Below are 17,377 nucleotides of genomic sequence, written 5' to 3' on the forward strand. Positions count from 1 at the left end.
GGCATGGTGGCACTTTGGTTAGCACTGCTACCTCACAGTGTCAGGACCTGGGTTCAATTCTGACCTTCGGAGAAGCAAAGGCAAGCATTGAATAGAATCTAAAAGCAAAATAATGTTCAAAAAGACAAAATTAAGGATACTCTATCTGAATGCATGCAGAATTTGCAATCAGGTCAATGATTTGAAGGCACAAATGTAGGTAAACGATACAGAGACGTGATTACATGGTCATAGAGTCACACAGTGCCGCAAAGCCCCTTTGGCCCTTCAAGCCTGCATCAACAATAACTCCCACTAATTCCATATCCTTTAATGTTGAAATATTTGAAGTGCTCATCCAAATCTTTTTCAAAAGGTTGCAAAGTTTTCAGTCTCCACTATCTTTCCAGGCAGTACATTCCAGATTCCCACCATCCTCTGAGTGAAAAAAGCTTTTTCTTAAATCCTCCGATTTTCTGCCCCTTACCCTAAAACTATGCCCCCTCAACCAAGGGGAACAGCTGCTCCCTACTCACTCTGTCCATACCCCTCAATCTTTTACACCTCAATCATGGCCCTTCTTAGCCTTCTCTGCTGTAAAGAAAACAATCCAAGCCTATCGAGTCTCTCCTTACAGCTCATGTGCTCCATCCCCCGGCAACATCTTGGTGAGTCTCCACTCTACCCCCTCTAGCACTGTCAAATCTTCCCTATAGTGGGGTGACCAGAGCTGCACATAATACTCCAGCTGTGGCCTATCCAACACGACCTCCTTGCCCTAGTGAATCTGGGGACTGAATACTCGAGGATGTCAATCATTTCAGAAGGATAGTCAATAAGGAAAAGGAAGTGAGGTAATACTATTACAAGACGTATGAGGTCAGTGCGTTAGTGAGAGGGGATCTTGGATTGAAGAATGAAGATATAGGGAGTGATTTTCCCAAAAACATTTGAAGTGTCAAATTCACTTGAAAACTGGAGTCAGATTTTTTTTAAGCAGGGGGTTCAAAATGAATCTCCAACACTCTGTGCACCACTGAGTGCACGAGCGTGAATCAATCCAAAAAGCTGTGGGCCTACTCTAGCTGTGGGTCAGCAACATGGTACTGAGTTGACCGTTGTGCATTTCCAATCTGCCCTAATAGAGATTGGTGCATGTGCAGTGGCTCCTGTCTGCCGGCTTTCCGCTCATTGGTCAGCTCAATACCCCTGCAGACCCCTCTTCGCCAGCTGTGCGACCTCCACATGGACTGATCGCTGGCCCCCCCAAATATTCACCTGGCCAGCTTCGATCCTGCCACAACCTCAGCTGCCTCAATTTCTTCTCCCTACAGTCCTGAACTAAACCCCCCAACCCAACAGCCCTGAACACCCAACCCTGATGCCCAGACCGATCGCCGGCCTTCCTTTCTTTGTCATTCGGCCCGAACGCAACAGGACCCTCTATATCCACTAATCACCCCCTAGCAGCCCCACCTCATCAGGCCCCACTCCTATCAGGCCCTGCCCAATGAGCAGTGCCCCCTAGGCATTGGCACTTTGCCCTTTGGTACTGCCAGGGGGTCCAGGCTGGCACCAAGGTGGCAATGACCCCTTCACTCCAGCGGGGTCAGGGCATCAATTCTCCACATGTAGAGGGCTATAAACTCTGATGGGGTGAACCACTTCTGATAGGGGGAGGGAGTGGGAAAAGAGGTTAGCAGGCCCAGTCCCACCAATAATATTTAAGACACAGAGATGCATATTTGCATAATTTATTCAGCTCCACGCCGATTGGCATTAATGCCAGAAATCTGGCTGTGGGACACACTTGGAGGCGGTGGCACCCACGAAACGGCCCCCGCTTGTCTCCAGCCCACTGCACTACCAAAGCAGCGCAGCAAGATGGGAGAATCGCCCCTGTAGAGTCTGTTTGGGTTGAGCTAAGAAACAGCAAGGGGCTGTAAACATTGGAGAGAATCCATTATGGGCTACTAAACTGTAATGGTAATGTTGGGCACAGTATAAATCAGGAAATCAAAGCTGCATGTAACATGGGAAACAGAGTAATAATTTACATTCAATTTCCATACAGACTGGGTAAACCTAATTAGCACTAATAGCGTGGAGGGTGAATTCCTGGAGTGTGTATGAGATGAGTTTCTGGAGTACTATGTTGAAGAACCAGTTAGATTTAGTTTAAGTAATGAGATGGGACTAATTAATAATCTTGCTCTAAAGGAGCCTTTAGGAAATATGGGCAATAATGTGATAGAATGCTACATTAAGCTTGAAAGCGATATTCTTCATTCTGAAACCAGTGTCTTAAATCTGAACCAAAAAATACTATGAAGGTATGAGGTATAAATTGGATACGGTGGATTAAGTAAATGAATTAAAATTTTTGACAGTACACACGCAATGGGTGGTACTTAACAGTGAATAGCACGGTCTACAATAAATTGTTATGACTGGTCCCCCAAATTCGTCAATCTGAGTGACATCCCTCAACTTGGAACCATCTGGCTGGGATACCTACAAATTATTGTACCCTGGATGAGGAAGGATAAAGTGGTTCCCTTTCCTTATTCAACATCCCCTCTGTTTGTCGCAGTAAGATTGATCTATAAAAGGACCCCTTTTCACAGATACTTCTTCCCCAATCCCAATACTCAATTTAAGTTCCAAAAGGAGCCAATTTAACCCGGCTTTCTCGAGTTAAAAATAGAATGAGTTCATTAACTACCAAAGGCAAGAAAATGGTAAAACACATGCATGATAAAAGATATGGATAAAGCAGACGTGGAGTGGATGCTTCCTCTTGAGGCATTCTAAGATAAGAGGTCATAGTCTTAGGATAAGGGGTAGCAAATTTAAAACTGAGTTGAGGTGAAACTATTTCTCCCGAAGGGCTGTGAATCTGTAAAATTCACTACCCCAGAGGGCGGTGGATGCTGGGTCAGTGAGTAAATTTAAAGAGGAGTTGGACAGATTTTTAATTGGTAATGGGTTGAAGGGTTATGGGGAAAAGGCAGGAAAATGGAGATGAAGAGCATATCAGCCATGATTAAATGGCAGAGTGGATTTGATGAGCTGAATGGCCTAATTCTGTTCCTATATTTTATCAACTTATATCCATTCAGACAAATTAGACATGAAAATCAAGTCCAAAATAACTAAGTAGGAAAGGTATACAAACAGTCCTTGACTTGAGTAGGTGATACACAAGCAAGTGCACGTGTGCACATACATGTGTGCACACAGACTCATTTCTGGAAGGCAAAATCCCAAAATCTGTTGGACACTAACAGGATCTCTCTTCAAATAATACTCATCTCCCATAGTTTCCCATTGTCTCCGCTGGAAATGGCAGTTAGTTTCTGTTTGCTTCAGATGTATCTTTGTCTGGAAACATACCCAACAGCAATTCAGCCAGTAATTGCCTTTATAACCTCAGCTATCTTTAGCTTGTCTAGCCATAAAAGATAACCCAAAGGTCTTATTTAAAATTCAATATTTCTGGACATAATTTAGTGTTTTTTCCTTCATTATTGTGACAAAATATACATTCTTGTAAGACGCAAAACAGGATTGTTGAATCAATCATGGCTAATAAGAGAAGTTAAAGATTGCATTAGAGCAAACAAATTGGTTTGTAAAGTTGCCAGAGAAAAGAAAGCGCTAAGCCCAATGATTGGGAGCAATTTAGAATCAAGCAGAGGAGGATTCCGATTGCATTTCCTCAACCACAGGTAATACACAATTTAGGAGAAGGTGTGTGAGGCTTTTCCCTGCTCTGAAAAAAAGAGGGTAATACCTTGATAGTTTCCATAGCAATGAGTTATCCCTCTTCCCAAAGATAGTTACCAATGTTGCATTCCTGAAATCAGGGGAGTTATTTTCCCTCCCAAATCCATAGGATGATTTCACGGGAGTCTTGATGCTAGTGTTCAAGCTTTAAGAACTTCATCTGGAATACCACTGGGGTTGCAAGCTGGGATTAAAAAATAAATCAAAATCTACGCTTCAGATCCTAGTCTAAGAGCAATGCCACAGGAGGTCAGCAAATTATTAAATTTAGTCACTCCAGGCAGAACAGCTCAAAAGGTGACTGGCAGAAATGCATCTTCAATAAAGCAATAATGGCCTTGTTTTTGCTAAATTGACTTTGTGATGAACTTGCATGTGTTTATTGATGGTCTATTATGATGCTTCTAGCACTCAATGAGCATAAAACCTCCTCCACTTAATTGCGCTCTCTACTCATGACTGTCAGTTTTGAAGGTCGCTGAAGATCAAGTACTTGTAAACACAGTGGAATCTGCTTTCTCTCCTAACACTTATATAGCAAGGCTGCTTATTACCGCAAACCTTCACACCAATTTTTGCTTTATTTCTATGCACTTCAGGCAATTTCGCCACATTTGGTGCTCACTTTTGGATTTAATTTTCTAGGTTATAGAGCAATTGTACACAGCTGAATTCAAACCTTCTGGTTCCAGATAATTAAGTAAAAATCTCTCCATTCAGGACCCCAATGAATCCTCAGTCTGGCCTGGATTTTAATCAGAATTCCAGAGGTGAAAGGACACTTCACTAATAACCACCCACACTCCATTTGTGTAATCTTCTGAAATTAACATTGGTTGATGCCATAGAATTACTCACTTGCATACCAAATGCAAAGATTGGTATAAGGCCAAATTTACCCACTACATCTGAATTTCATTTATGTTTAGTTTGCTATGCTTAGAAATCTCACCAGGTTGAAGTCAAACAGGTTTAGTTGTTATTACAAACTTTCAGAACACTGTTCCTTCATCAAGTCATGAAAGAGCAGCACTCCGAAAGATCATGATACCAAATAAACCTGTTGGGCTTTAACTTGGTGTGGTGAGAATTTGTACTGTGCCCACCCTAGTCCAACACCAGCGTCTCCACATCATATTTAGTTATATATTACCTTGCCTCACCAACCTCCATCACCCAAAATGAGATTACACTCTTAGTCAAACACCCCAAGGTGTTTCATACCAGCCTTAGACCTAAATCTGGGGAGTATTAGACAATGGAATCACCCAGTAAATTAAAAATCTGAAGAAATCCCGAGATTGATGGAAAGGAAACAAGAACAATATAAAGTTATTGGGAACAATTTATCGTATTTTATCATTTGCCCTTTCTTATAATGGAGGTCACTTCGTTTTCAACATGTCCCTTGCACCTTTCTCCTGGTTTGGATGACAATGGCCCAAATTTGGGAATGAAGTTGAATCCCATCCTAAATTTGGAGCCACATTGCTGAAGTTTTAAATGCTTACCCAGTCTCAAACATTTATTCAAAAAATCCCTTTATGGAGATGCAGAACACTTGGGGCTAGTAAGATTAAGATATATCTTTGCACTTTTCAATCATTACACTGACAGCTTAATGAGAAATAGGGTGGGGTCAGTGAAGTGGACAGAGAAAAAATAAAATGAACCCATGACAGAATATGACTTCTTAAAATGTATTTGGATTGTTGTAAACAGTAATAGAGTAATTAACTGGATTAGAAGTCGGGCTCCAGAATTAATCGGGCCTCTTGAGCTGTTCCTGTACAAGTTTATTTATTAGTTTCACAAGTAAGCTGACATTCAGACAGCAATGAAGTTACTGTGAAAATCCCCTAGTCACCACAATTCGAAGTCTGTTCGGGTACACTGACGGAGAATTTAGCATGGCCAAACCTAACTAGCACGTTTTTCAGACTGTGGCAAGAAACCAGAGTACGCGGAGAAAACCCACACAGACACGGGAAGAATGTGCAAACTCTGCTCGGGACAATGGCCCAAGTGGGAATCGAACCCGGGTCCCTAGCACTGAGGCATCAATGCTAACCACAGTGCCAATCAACTAAAGCAAGAACACCTTTAATGAAGCAAAATATAACCCAGGTATACCTTGTTCACAAAAAGGAGACCGAATGTGACCCAGACAATTACTACCCTCTCAATCTTCTCACAATGCTGAGAAAAGTATAGAAGGTGTCATTAACAATGTTATCACATTGCACTAACCCATCAATAACCTGCTGGGTTTGAGGAGAACTTGACTCCAAACTATTTCACCCAAAGCAACTCATGACCTCAAGGAGCCTGAGCAGAAGTTTAATTTACTGGGATTCGAGGGAAGTTTATTCGAGTGATATCCAGCACAAAGGAAGATGGTGGTTGGAGGTCAATCATCTCAAGTCCTAAACATCAGGGCAGACATTTCTCAGGGGAATGTCCTAGGCCTAGCCATCATCAGCTACTTCAATGGATTTTCCCTCCATTATAGAAAGGTCAGAAGTGGGGACATTCATAGATGAGTGTTAGAGTCATTCATAATTCATTGGATACTGAAGCAGTCCATGCCAGCAGGCAGTGAGATCTCGACAATTGAGGCTTGGGGTGATAATTAGCAAGACTCGTGGCATACAAGAGCCAGTAACTAACTAACTAACTGACTAACTATCTCCAACACAAAACAATCTAACCTCCATCCTCTGATATTCAACGACCTTACCCCTCACTGAATTCCCCACGCACAACATTCTAGAGGTTACCATTGATGAGAAATTCAATTGAATCAGCCACTTAAGTACTGTAACTAAAAGGAGCAGATCAAAGGCTAGGAATTCCACTGTGAGTAACTTACTCCCTGGTCCCTTGGCAGCGCACCCCTATCTGCGAGTTTTCCGCCGGCATTGAGGGATGTCAATGGGAATTCCTATTGACAGGGCGGGACCAAAGAATCCTGCTGCTAGCAAATAACGTGCCACCTCCCACTGGCGGGAAACACATGGCTGGGAGGCAGGAGAATCTCATCCATCACTACTATTCCTTCACTGTCACCGAATCAAAATCCCGGAACTCGCTCCCTAACAGTGCTGTGGGTGTACTGACACCGCACAGACTGCAGGGGTTTAATGCTCACCATCATCTACTTGGGATAATTAGGGATGGGTAATAAATACTGACCTTGAAAGCTACACCCACAGCTTATGAACAAATAACAAACATAAAAAGCTGCTAAAAAAATTAAAATATTCTGTATTTAATGAATCATGATGTTATGCATCCTAAAATGCAAATAAAGACTCAAATCTGTATGTGCGTTTCCTACAGTTCTAATTAACGGCAGTGCACATTATGGTTCATATGAATGATGTTTACTTAGAAAATTAGGTCACTGAATGAATTCCGGAAAGTGTTCAGTGTGCCCTAGACACATTGGGGTGATTCTCCCAAAAGAATTCTAATGCGTCGAATAAGCATGAAAACAGAGTAAGTCACTCTTTTCTTCAATGGGAGTTTAGAGAAGAAGCTCCCATACTCTGTACACTGCAGAGTACATGAGCATGTATCACACTGAAAATCAGTGGACCACTGGAGAGGTTGGCAGCATGGCACTGAGTGGGCAACTGTCAGTGCTGAGATTGGCACATGCACCGTGGCTCCTGTCTGTTGGCCTCCCAATCCCTCGCCAGCTCAATTGCTGACCTGCACCACTACCCCACCCCAACTGGCAGTCACAACCTCCCTTCCCCACTCCACACTGCAGCCCCAACTCCTCCCCTCACCCAGTGGCCAGACCCGATCGCCAGCCTTCCCCCTTCCTCCACCGATCCCAACTGCAGAGTGGCAGTGGAACTCCCCCATCCCCATTGATTGTCCCTGGAGGTCCCACCCCATCAGGCTATGCCAAGGTGCTCAGGCTGGCACTGCCAATGTGGCAATGCCCAAGGGTACCACTCTGTCCATGCCCAACTCTCTGGGGAGCCTTGATTGTCACCCTTTCACTCCAGCAGGGTCAGGCCATTAGTTATACACAAGTGGGGAGCTGTACTAATCACCACTGGAGTGAACCACTCCTGGCAAGGGATAGTGGCTAGCAGGCCTCAGAATCAGAGGTTTGGGCCTGCTAGTTACATTGAAATTAGATGTAAATGATAGGCTGCATATATAATGCAGCTCAGTGTTTATTTCTGGTACAGAGCTGATGACACTGGAAATCTGGCTGTAGGGGATGCCGTTGGGGTCGGATGCCAAGCACAGATCATGCTAATTTGGCTAAATCCCCTGGCCTACTGTACTAACCAATCAGGCAGTGAGATGGGAGAATCGCCCCCATCCTTTTCTATCTTCTTCCATTGGGTAAAAGATGTAAAAGTCTGAGTTCATATACCAACCCACTCAAGGACAGATTCTTCCCTGCAGCCACTGTTTTAAATAGACCCTACTATATAATAAGCTGATGTTTCTCCACACCCTAGCTACGACTGTAACACTATATTCTGAGCCCTCTCTTTTCCTTCCTCCCAATGTAGTCCATCGACGGTATGTTTTGTCTGTATAGCACACCAGGAACAATACTTTTTGCTGTATCCCAATACATGTGAAAATAATGAATCAAATCATGGTGGCACAGCGGTTAGCACTGCTGTCTCACAGCACCAGGGACCCGGGTTCAATTCCCAGCTTGGGTCACTGCCTGTGTGAAGTTTGCCCATTCTCCCCATGTCCGTGTGGGTTTCCTTCAGTTGCCCCTCACCAGTCCAAAGATGTGCAGGTTAGGTGGATTGGCCATGCTAAATTACCCCAAAGTGTCAGGAGGACTAGTTAGGGTAAATGTAAGGGGTTAAGGGGATAGATCTTGGGTGGGATTGTGGTCAGTGCAGACTTGATGGGCTGAATGGCCTCATTCTGCACTGTAGGGATTCGATGATTCTATGAAATAGGATTTTGTCTAAACTTAGAAATGGCATTTTAACATTAAGAATTCTTAATGCTTTCGTTTATGCAGCATCAATATATTTCACTGCGGTCGCACAGATTGCTTTGTGCACCACACACATATTTCCTGGCCTTCTCTTTTCATAAGCTGAAAGGTCCAAGAACAATTGTGAGGCAGCAGGCTACAGCCACTGAATGCTAAAACAGCAAGATGCAGCATAAATTGCAGGCTGGGAGAAAAAGTCTTGATCCAGAATACATATTTCTTGACAACAGCAGCAAGATGATGTGTAAATATCACGGTCGTCATGGCTGACTGGCTAAAACAAACACTGAGCTCTAGGGCATAAAACTTTCTTTTCCCCAAACTGAGTCACAAACACAGCTGGAGACATAGCCCTAAGACAGCCAACATGTGTAAATGCTGACTTGATGTGTTGAGTCTCCTGGGTACAGTGGGCCTGAGTTAGAGGACTTGTGGTCATTTTTTTTTAAACCAGCTATCTTGGTTATACGTGCGTGCTTAGATATAAAATGTCTTTAAGCACTCTAGGTTTCATAAGAAATCAGTAATGACATATTCTGGACTTAAAGAAAGGTTAACTTAGGTAGAATCTCTATATTGCAGAAGTAGGCCATAGAATAGAACCTCTACCGTGCAGGAGGCAGCCATAGAATAGAATCTCTACAATGCAGAAGGAGGCCATTTGGCCCATCAAGTCTGCACCAACTCTGACAGTGCATCCCACCCAGGCTCACCCCACTGCTCCATTCCAGTAACCCCACATATTTACCATGCTAACCCCCTCACCTACAGATCTTAGGACATTAACAGACAACATAGCATGGCCAATCCACCTAACCTGCACATCTTTGGACTATGGGAGGAAACAGGAGCACCTGGAGGAAACAAACGCAGTCACCCGAGGCCCGAATTGAACGCCGGGTCGCTGCATTGTGAGGTAGCAGTGCTAACCACTGTGCTACCCTGAACTTTTATAGCAAAGTATGAGGGATTAACCAAGTGCCTAGAGAGCAGAATTTGCCTGTTCTTCCTGGCCTAGCATTTAAATAAAATTATCCAACATAATGGCGCAGTAAGATTATTCCATTGACTTGGACGACAACAACTTACATTTATGTAGCATCTTTAAAGTAGTAAGCGTCCCAAAGTGCTTCATTGGAGCACTACAGAGCAAAATGTGACATCTAACTTCACGTTAAGAGCACAACTAGTGTTTAACATCAGGGTATTCCCAACTCCAGAAGGGCAACTTCAATCCCCAACTGTATTTTTACAATTTGGCATAATGAGGAAAGTTGTAAAAACCAGGGAAGGATATCCCAGGCATCTTGGAGTTAATTTTAAATAAAATAATTGTTCAATAAACAATGCAATACACCACAATAGAAATTCAATTAACCAACTCAACTTGGTATTCCCAAATTTACTTTGATTCAAATCCCTTTACTTTCCCAACTTCAGAACGAATCCTCCCCAAACAACATCCTATAGGGTTTTTAAATCTACAGGCAAAATCCACTAATTGTTACCAAACCAGGCACTTATATTTCTATATATAGAATAACCAACTATTCTGACATAGGGCAGAATAGTTGGTTATTTGAACAGGCTTTTCTCCAGGCACAGATGCTGGGAATTCATGCAGCTTTGTCATGCTGTGTGCTGAATTCTCAAGACAGCTAACTTGCATAGGATGCAGCTGCTCCTGATATATCATTTTTCTTTTAATCTTCCCTTCTCTGAATGACCCTCCTCAGAAGTCCTCTTAATCAGCTTTGTTCCATAAAGCCTTTAAAATGCAATTGTAAAATCCACACCTTGTTGCTTCCATTGAACTTCTAACACGGTACTCAAACCTCCTGCTGTAATATTTTCCATTGCTACCAACTTGCCTTAAGTAAACATCTGTTTACTGTGTTGCTAGTCTTATCAACATATCATAAGCATTTGTTCCAACAACCTAGTCAAACTGTCTCTATCACTATATAGCTCCCATTTATTAGAACCTTAGTTAGGCCGCATTTGGAATATAGTGTTCAATTCTGATCACGATACTACCAGAAGGATGTGGAGGCTTTGGAGAGAGTACAGAAAAGATTTACCAGGATGTTGCCTGGTATGGAGGGCATTAGCTATGAGGAGGGGTTGGAGAAACTTGGTTTGTTCTCCCTAGAGCAACAGAGGTTGAGGGGAGATCTGGTAGAAATCTACAGGATTATGAGAGGCATGGACAGAGTGGATAGTCAGAAGTTTTTTCCCCAGGGTGGAAGAGTCAATTACTAGAGGGCAAAGGTTTAAGGTGTGAGGGGCAAAGTTTAAAGGAGATGTATGAGGCAGATCTTTTTACACGGAGAATAGTGGGTACCTGAACCTCATTGCCGGGGTAGGTAGTGGAAGCGGATACGGTTGTGACTTTTAAGGGGCATCTTGACAAGTACACAAATAGGATGGGAATAGTGGGATATGGTCCACGGAAGGGTAGGGGATTTTAGTTAAGTCGGGCAGCATGATCAAGTTTGGAGGTCAGAAGGGCCTGTTCCTATGCTGTAATTTTCTTTGCTCTTATTTTAAAATAGGGTTCTAAAAATATATATATCTTCAGCAGAACACATTCCAAATTATTGAATTTCCTTAACTTTTCATAATATCACCATTTCCTGACACAGAAAGAGGTATCTGGTCAGATGGCTTAAAAGCTTGGTCAGAGGTAGCTTTTAGGGAGTGTCTTAAAGGAGCGAAGTGATTAGACAGACAGCGAGGTGTAGGGAGGGTATTCTACAGCATACGATCTACACTTCTGAAAATATGCCACCAATGGTGATGCAATTAAGATTGGGGATGTTTAAGCAAAGTCGAGGCGGACAGATCTCTTGGAGAGTTGCGTTCATAGGCTGAATATGAACTTGAAACCTTATCCCTTGATTAAATATGCAAATGGACCGCTTTAATCTCTAACTGTTACCAGGGAGTAGGAAGTTGAGAAATGGAACAACAATGGACTCTGTCTTGATCATGAAAAGACTTAGGCAGTAAAATAAAGAACACTATTATGAAGGCTTTTCAGTCCATTTAATCTCAAACTTCCAAATTAATTGCACCACGCAACATCCAATTGCTACTTCTATCTGTTTCTAAATCTCACTGTTCAGCTTTGAACCAGTTCTCTAAGCCGCCATTTATACTACTCATTGATCTTTGTATAAAGAAATATTTTTCTATTACGTGTCCCACACATTTCCGTCACAACCCTGAACCATAGCTTTTCCCACTACTGTCTTATTCATTTGAAAGTTCTCTTGGTTTTACTTTATTCTGTGAAGTGTCTAATAGATATAAGATCTCATCTGAGCCACCCATCAGGCTTCAAAAGTCTTACTTTACAAATTATTCCTTATAACTAATACCCTGCAACACAGGGAAATCTACTGCATTGTTTCTAGCCTAGATAGACAGACTTATTCAAATCAGTTAGGGTATTTCACTTGAGACAGTGTTAGTTCTCTCATGGAGATCACATGTCTTGAAATTGCTCATATCCACAAGGAACAGTTCTGAATATCTGGTAAGTGAAGTGAAGTGACATTCCTGAACTCTGGGGACACATGACATTAGCCCACACTCAACCTCCACCCCCTACCAAACACAGCAGGAGACTTGATTAACATATATTAACTCGAACAAAGGGTCATCCAGACTCAGAACACTAACTCTGATTCTCTCTCCACAGATGCTGTCAGACCTGCAGAGATTTTCCAGCATTTTCTGTTTCTATTTCAGATTCCAAACCCAGTGTTTTGCATTTAGAGTCATAGGCCGGAGTTTTACTGCCTCGTCCGCCATGGGAATCGGAGCAGGCAAGGGGCAGAACATGGAAAGGTCCATTGACCTCAGGCGGGAATTTGGGATGAGCGAGGCCATAAGATCTTGCCCATAGAGTCAAGAGTCACAGAGCAGTACAGCACAAAAACAGGCCATTCAGCTCAACTGCTCCATGCCAACAATGGCACCCTCCCAGCTCATCCCAATTGCTCACATTTGGTCCATATCCCTCTATTCCTTTTCCATCCATGTATTTATCCAAATGCTTTTTAAATGTTCCTATTGAACCTGCCTCAACCACTTTCTCTGGCATCTCACTCCATATACGTGCCACCCTGCGTGAATAAATTGTTGCTCAGGCCCCTTTTAAAACTTTTCACTCTCACCTTAAACTTATTGCCATCTAGTTTTTGCTTATGTAAACTCCGACTTGCTATTATAGGCAGAATTCACACTGGTGGGATTCTCTAGCCCTGCTACAGTGAACAGGGATTTGACTGAGCGCCAACTTGTCCATCATCAGTTGTAGCAGTAGTAAGAGTGCCAAGTGGCTGGAAAATGCGTGCAGTTGAGTCACCTGGGTACAAAGAAGGTGGTCCAGAGTTAAGGATCAACTATCTTAATTATTCTCACCTACTTTGATATAAAACCTTCCTTTAAACACTGTGGAGTAGAGTTAAGGTCCAAAAGCAAGACCCACCCTGGCTTGTAACTGTTTAACTTGAACTGTTATACAAAATAGTGAGGGATTGACCAAGTGCTTATGAAGTAGACTTTACTGGTCTAGCATTCAAATCATAAAACGGTGCAATAGAATTGTTCCATTGACTTGGAAACAGCAGTTTTAATGACAAGAACTTATATGCGCATAGCACCTTTAATGTAGCAAACTTCCTAAAGTGCTTCACAGGAACACATTATAAAACGAAATGTGATGCTAAGCCACGTAGGGAGATATAAGATCAGCTGAACAAAAGCTTGGTCAAAGAGGTAGCTTTTAAGGAGCGTCTTAAAGGAAATATAGAGAGGCAGGATGGGATGGCAGGAGGGGCTTGTGTAAAATTAAGCCCTATGGTGGTTGTGTTATTCTCATTTCTGTTCTCCAGCACAGATATTTTACCAAAGCTAGGATGTTCTGCCCACTAGAGAGTTAAGTCAGACTCTTAAGTGACTTATTAACAAACAGTCTCCTCCATCACTACAGGGATTTAATCCACAGCTCCAGAGGCCTGTACTAAGTGCCCTACTTTCCAGGTAAACCTGGTGGCACTGTGGCCTCATGACAGGGCGACCTTTTGTTCAGGTAGGTGCCTTTTGTGCACCTACAGGAGGTCAGTCCCACACAAGGCACAGCTATCATTGTGTTTCTCTTTTCCCCCTGCCCATCCCACCTACAGTCCCCACAATACCACTGCCTGTAGTGACCAGAGGGCTGCCAGCCATTTGATTTAGTAAGAATCTCACAACACCAGGTTAAAGTCCAACAAGCTTATTTATAACACCATTAGCTTTCAGAACTGGCTATTCCTTCATCAGGTGGCTGGGTGTTCTGATCAAAAACGGGGCATATAAAGACAACTTAATTTACATGAATAATGATTGGAATGTGAGTCTTTACAGCTGATCAAGTCTTAAAGGTACAGACAATGTGAGTGGAGGGAGCATTAAGCATAGGTTAAAAAGATGTGTATTGTTCACCACAAGAAACAACCACTGAAACAACTATATGCCGACATCAACAAGTTCCATCCTACCATCAGACTCATCATGGACTATTCTGGAATCGGTTGCATTCTTGGACACATGCATCTCCGTTAAGGACGGTCACCTCACTGTATCGCAAGCCCACAGATAACCTCACAATGCTCCACTTCTCTAGCTTCCACCCTAAACACATTAAAGAAGCAATCCCTTCAGACAAGCCCTCTGTATACACGGGATCTGCTCAGATAAGGATCACAACAGACACCTCCAGACACTGAAAGATACCCTCATAATAACAGGATATGGTGCTCAACTCATCGATCGACAGTTCTGACATGCCACAGCCAAAAACTGCACCGGCTCCCTCAGAAGGCAAACATGGGACACGGTGGACAGAGCACCCTTCGTCGTCCAGTACTTCCCAGAAACGGAGAAGCTACGGCATCTTCTCCAGAGCCTTCAACATGTCATTGATGAAGACGAACATCTTGCCAAGGCCATCCCCACACCTCCACTTCTTGCCTTCAAACAGACCATTGTCCACAGCAAACTACTCAGCCTTTAGGAGAACAGTGACCACAACACCACACAACTCTGCCACAGCAACCTCTGCAAGAGATGCCAGATCATCGACGTGGATGCCATCATCTCAAGTGAGAACACCATCCACCAGGTACACGGTACATACTCTTGCAACTCGGCCAACATTGTCTACCTGATACGCTGCAGGAAAGGATGTCCCGAGGCATGGTACATTGGGGAGACCATGCAGATGCTACGAGAACGGATGAATAAACAGCGCTCAACAATCACTAGGCAAGACTGTTCTCTTCTGTTGGGAAACACTTCAGTAGTCATGGTCATTCGGCCTCTGATCTTCGGGTAAGCGTTCTCCAAGGCGGCCTTCACGACACACAACAGCGCAGAGACTGATAGCCAGATCCTGCACACGAGGACGGCCTCAACAGGGATCTTGGGTTCATGTCACACTATCTGTAACCCCCACAACTTGCCTGGACTTGCAAACTCTCACTAACTTTCCTGCCTGAAAACAACACATCTTTTTAAACTATGCTTAATGCTGTCTCCACTCATTGTCTGTACCTTTAAGACTTGATTAGTTGTAAAGGCTCACATTCCAATCATTATTCATGTAAATTGAGTGTGTCTTTATATGCCTGGTTTGTGACCAGAACTCCCACCCACCTGATGAAGGAACAGCCAGTTCCTGAAAGCTAGTGGTGCTCACCACAAAGAAACCTCTTGGACTTTATCCTGGTGTTGTGAGACTGACTGTGTTTACCCCAGTTTAACTCCAGTATCTCTACATCAAGTCATTTTATTGCTAGCAGCTTCTGGAGGTGAGAATCCCTCTTTAATAGGGCAGAGGTTCCAAGTGAAACCAATTAAAGCCCTGATGGCTGTTAAAATGATGGTGATGTGAGGCACAAACAAGCTCAGCCCCAACTTATTCAGCTGCAGATGGGGTTGAACTTTGTTTTACCAGATAAAATAGAGTCTTAAGGAACTCTAGGACAAGTGATAGTTTGCAATTTGTGGTCACTTTTTAGAAAAAATTGGTGTGAGTGGAAGATGGCAGGGGTTGTGACTTGTCTAGATTCACTTGACAGAACAGATACTCTATCATTTTTCCTATTCCACAGTGGTTTTTAACATCACTGGGGCAGTACAGTGATTAGCTTTGCTGCCTCTCAAGTGCTAGGGACCTAGGTTCAATTCCTGCCTTGGGTGACTGTCTACATGGAGTTTGCACATTGTGTCTGCATGGGTTTTCTCCAGGTGCTCTGGTTTCTTCCCATAGTCTAAAGATGTGCAAGTTAGGTGGATTGGCCACAGTAAAGTTTCCCATTAGTGTCCCAAGATAAGTAGGCTTGGGAATTAATGGGGTAAATATGTTGGGTTACAGGGATAGAGCTGGATTGATACTCTATCAATGATTTAGTGCAGACTTGATTGGCCAAATGACCTCCTTCTACACTGTAGGGATTCTGTGATCCTCTGTATTTTTGCAGACCTGCTTGACCCAGGTGGGAACTTCATAAGTCTACAGTGATTGAATTGGTGTTACTTTAACAGTTGTTGAGCTAGGTATCTGCCTGTTTGTGTTGACAAGTAATAACTTTCAGTATGCAAAGCTGTCTTCATGTGCAAATGAGATTTATTTCCCAAATTAATTTTGGAAACACAGTATATGGATAAGAATTATTGGACATGGTGGAACAACTACCTTGTCATCAATTCTTCCAGGACTAACACAAATTTCCAGACACATTTGGGTTACAATGTCTTATTTTACTACTTGTCCTACTTTTTATGATTAGTTTTTTTTTGTTCTGTTAATTCATTCTATTCCATCCTTCAAGGCCTTGAGTTAACTTCCATGATTCACTGAGTGCAGGAAGGGTCAGGTGGGGTTTCTGGTAGCACACAGGAGACCCACAAATAAATTCAGTATGACTTCTCCATGCCTTTTAATTACTCATCCATCTCCTGCTCTTGACCAAAACCACAAGCATCCTTTTCATTTGTACCACAGCTTGGTATAGCTTCTGCTCTGACCAAGACTGCAAGAAATTGCAAAGGTTGTGAACTTAGCCTAATCTATCAAGTAAACCAGCCTCCTATCCCTCGATTGTCTATACCTCCTGCTGCCTTGGGAAAGCAGCCAGTCTAATCAAGGACCCATGCACCCCACACACTTCTTCCATTGGGAGGGAAAAGATACAAAAGTCTAAACACATCCCAACAGACTCAAGAACAGCTTATTACCTGCTGCCAGTAGACTTTGGAATGGACCTGCCTTGTATTAAGCTGATCTTTCTCCTCTTCCTATGTATAACTGCAGCACTATGTTCTGCACCCATCCTTTCCTTCTCCCTTCCTAATCCATGAATGCTATGCTTTGTCTATATAGCATGCAAGAAACTATACATGTGTGTGACAATAATAAATCAAACCTCATTATAATTTTACTTCTGGCTGTCATGTCCAATTAGCAGCAGCAAGATGGCCAAAACACCATCATTTTAAATATTAGCACCTTTAAACAATGAATGGAGTTTGGCTTTCAGAACCATTAAGATTAGCAAG

Source organism: Carcharhinus amblyrhynchos, chromosome 29, assembly GCF_965287045.1.
Source record: "Carcharhinus amblyrhynchos chromosome 29, sCarAmb.v2.hapA, whole genome shotgun sequence".
NCBI classification, from domain to species: Eukaryota; Metazoa; Chordata; class Chondrichthyes; order Carcharhiniformes; family Carcharhinidae; genus Carcharhinus; species Carcharhinus amblyrhynchos.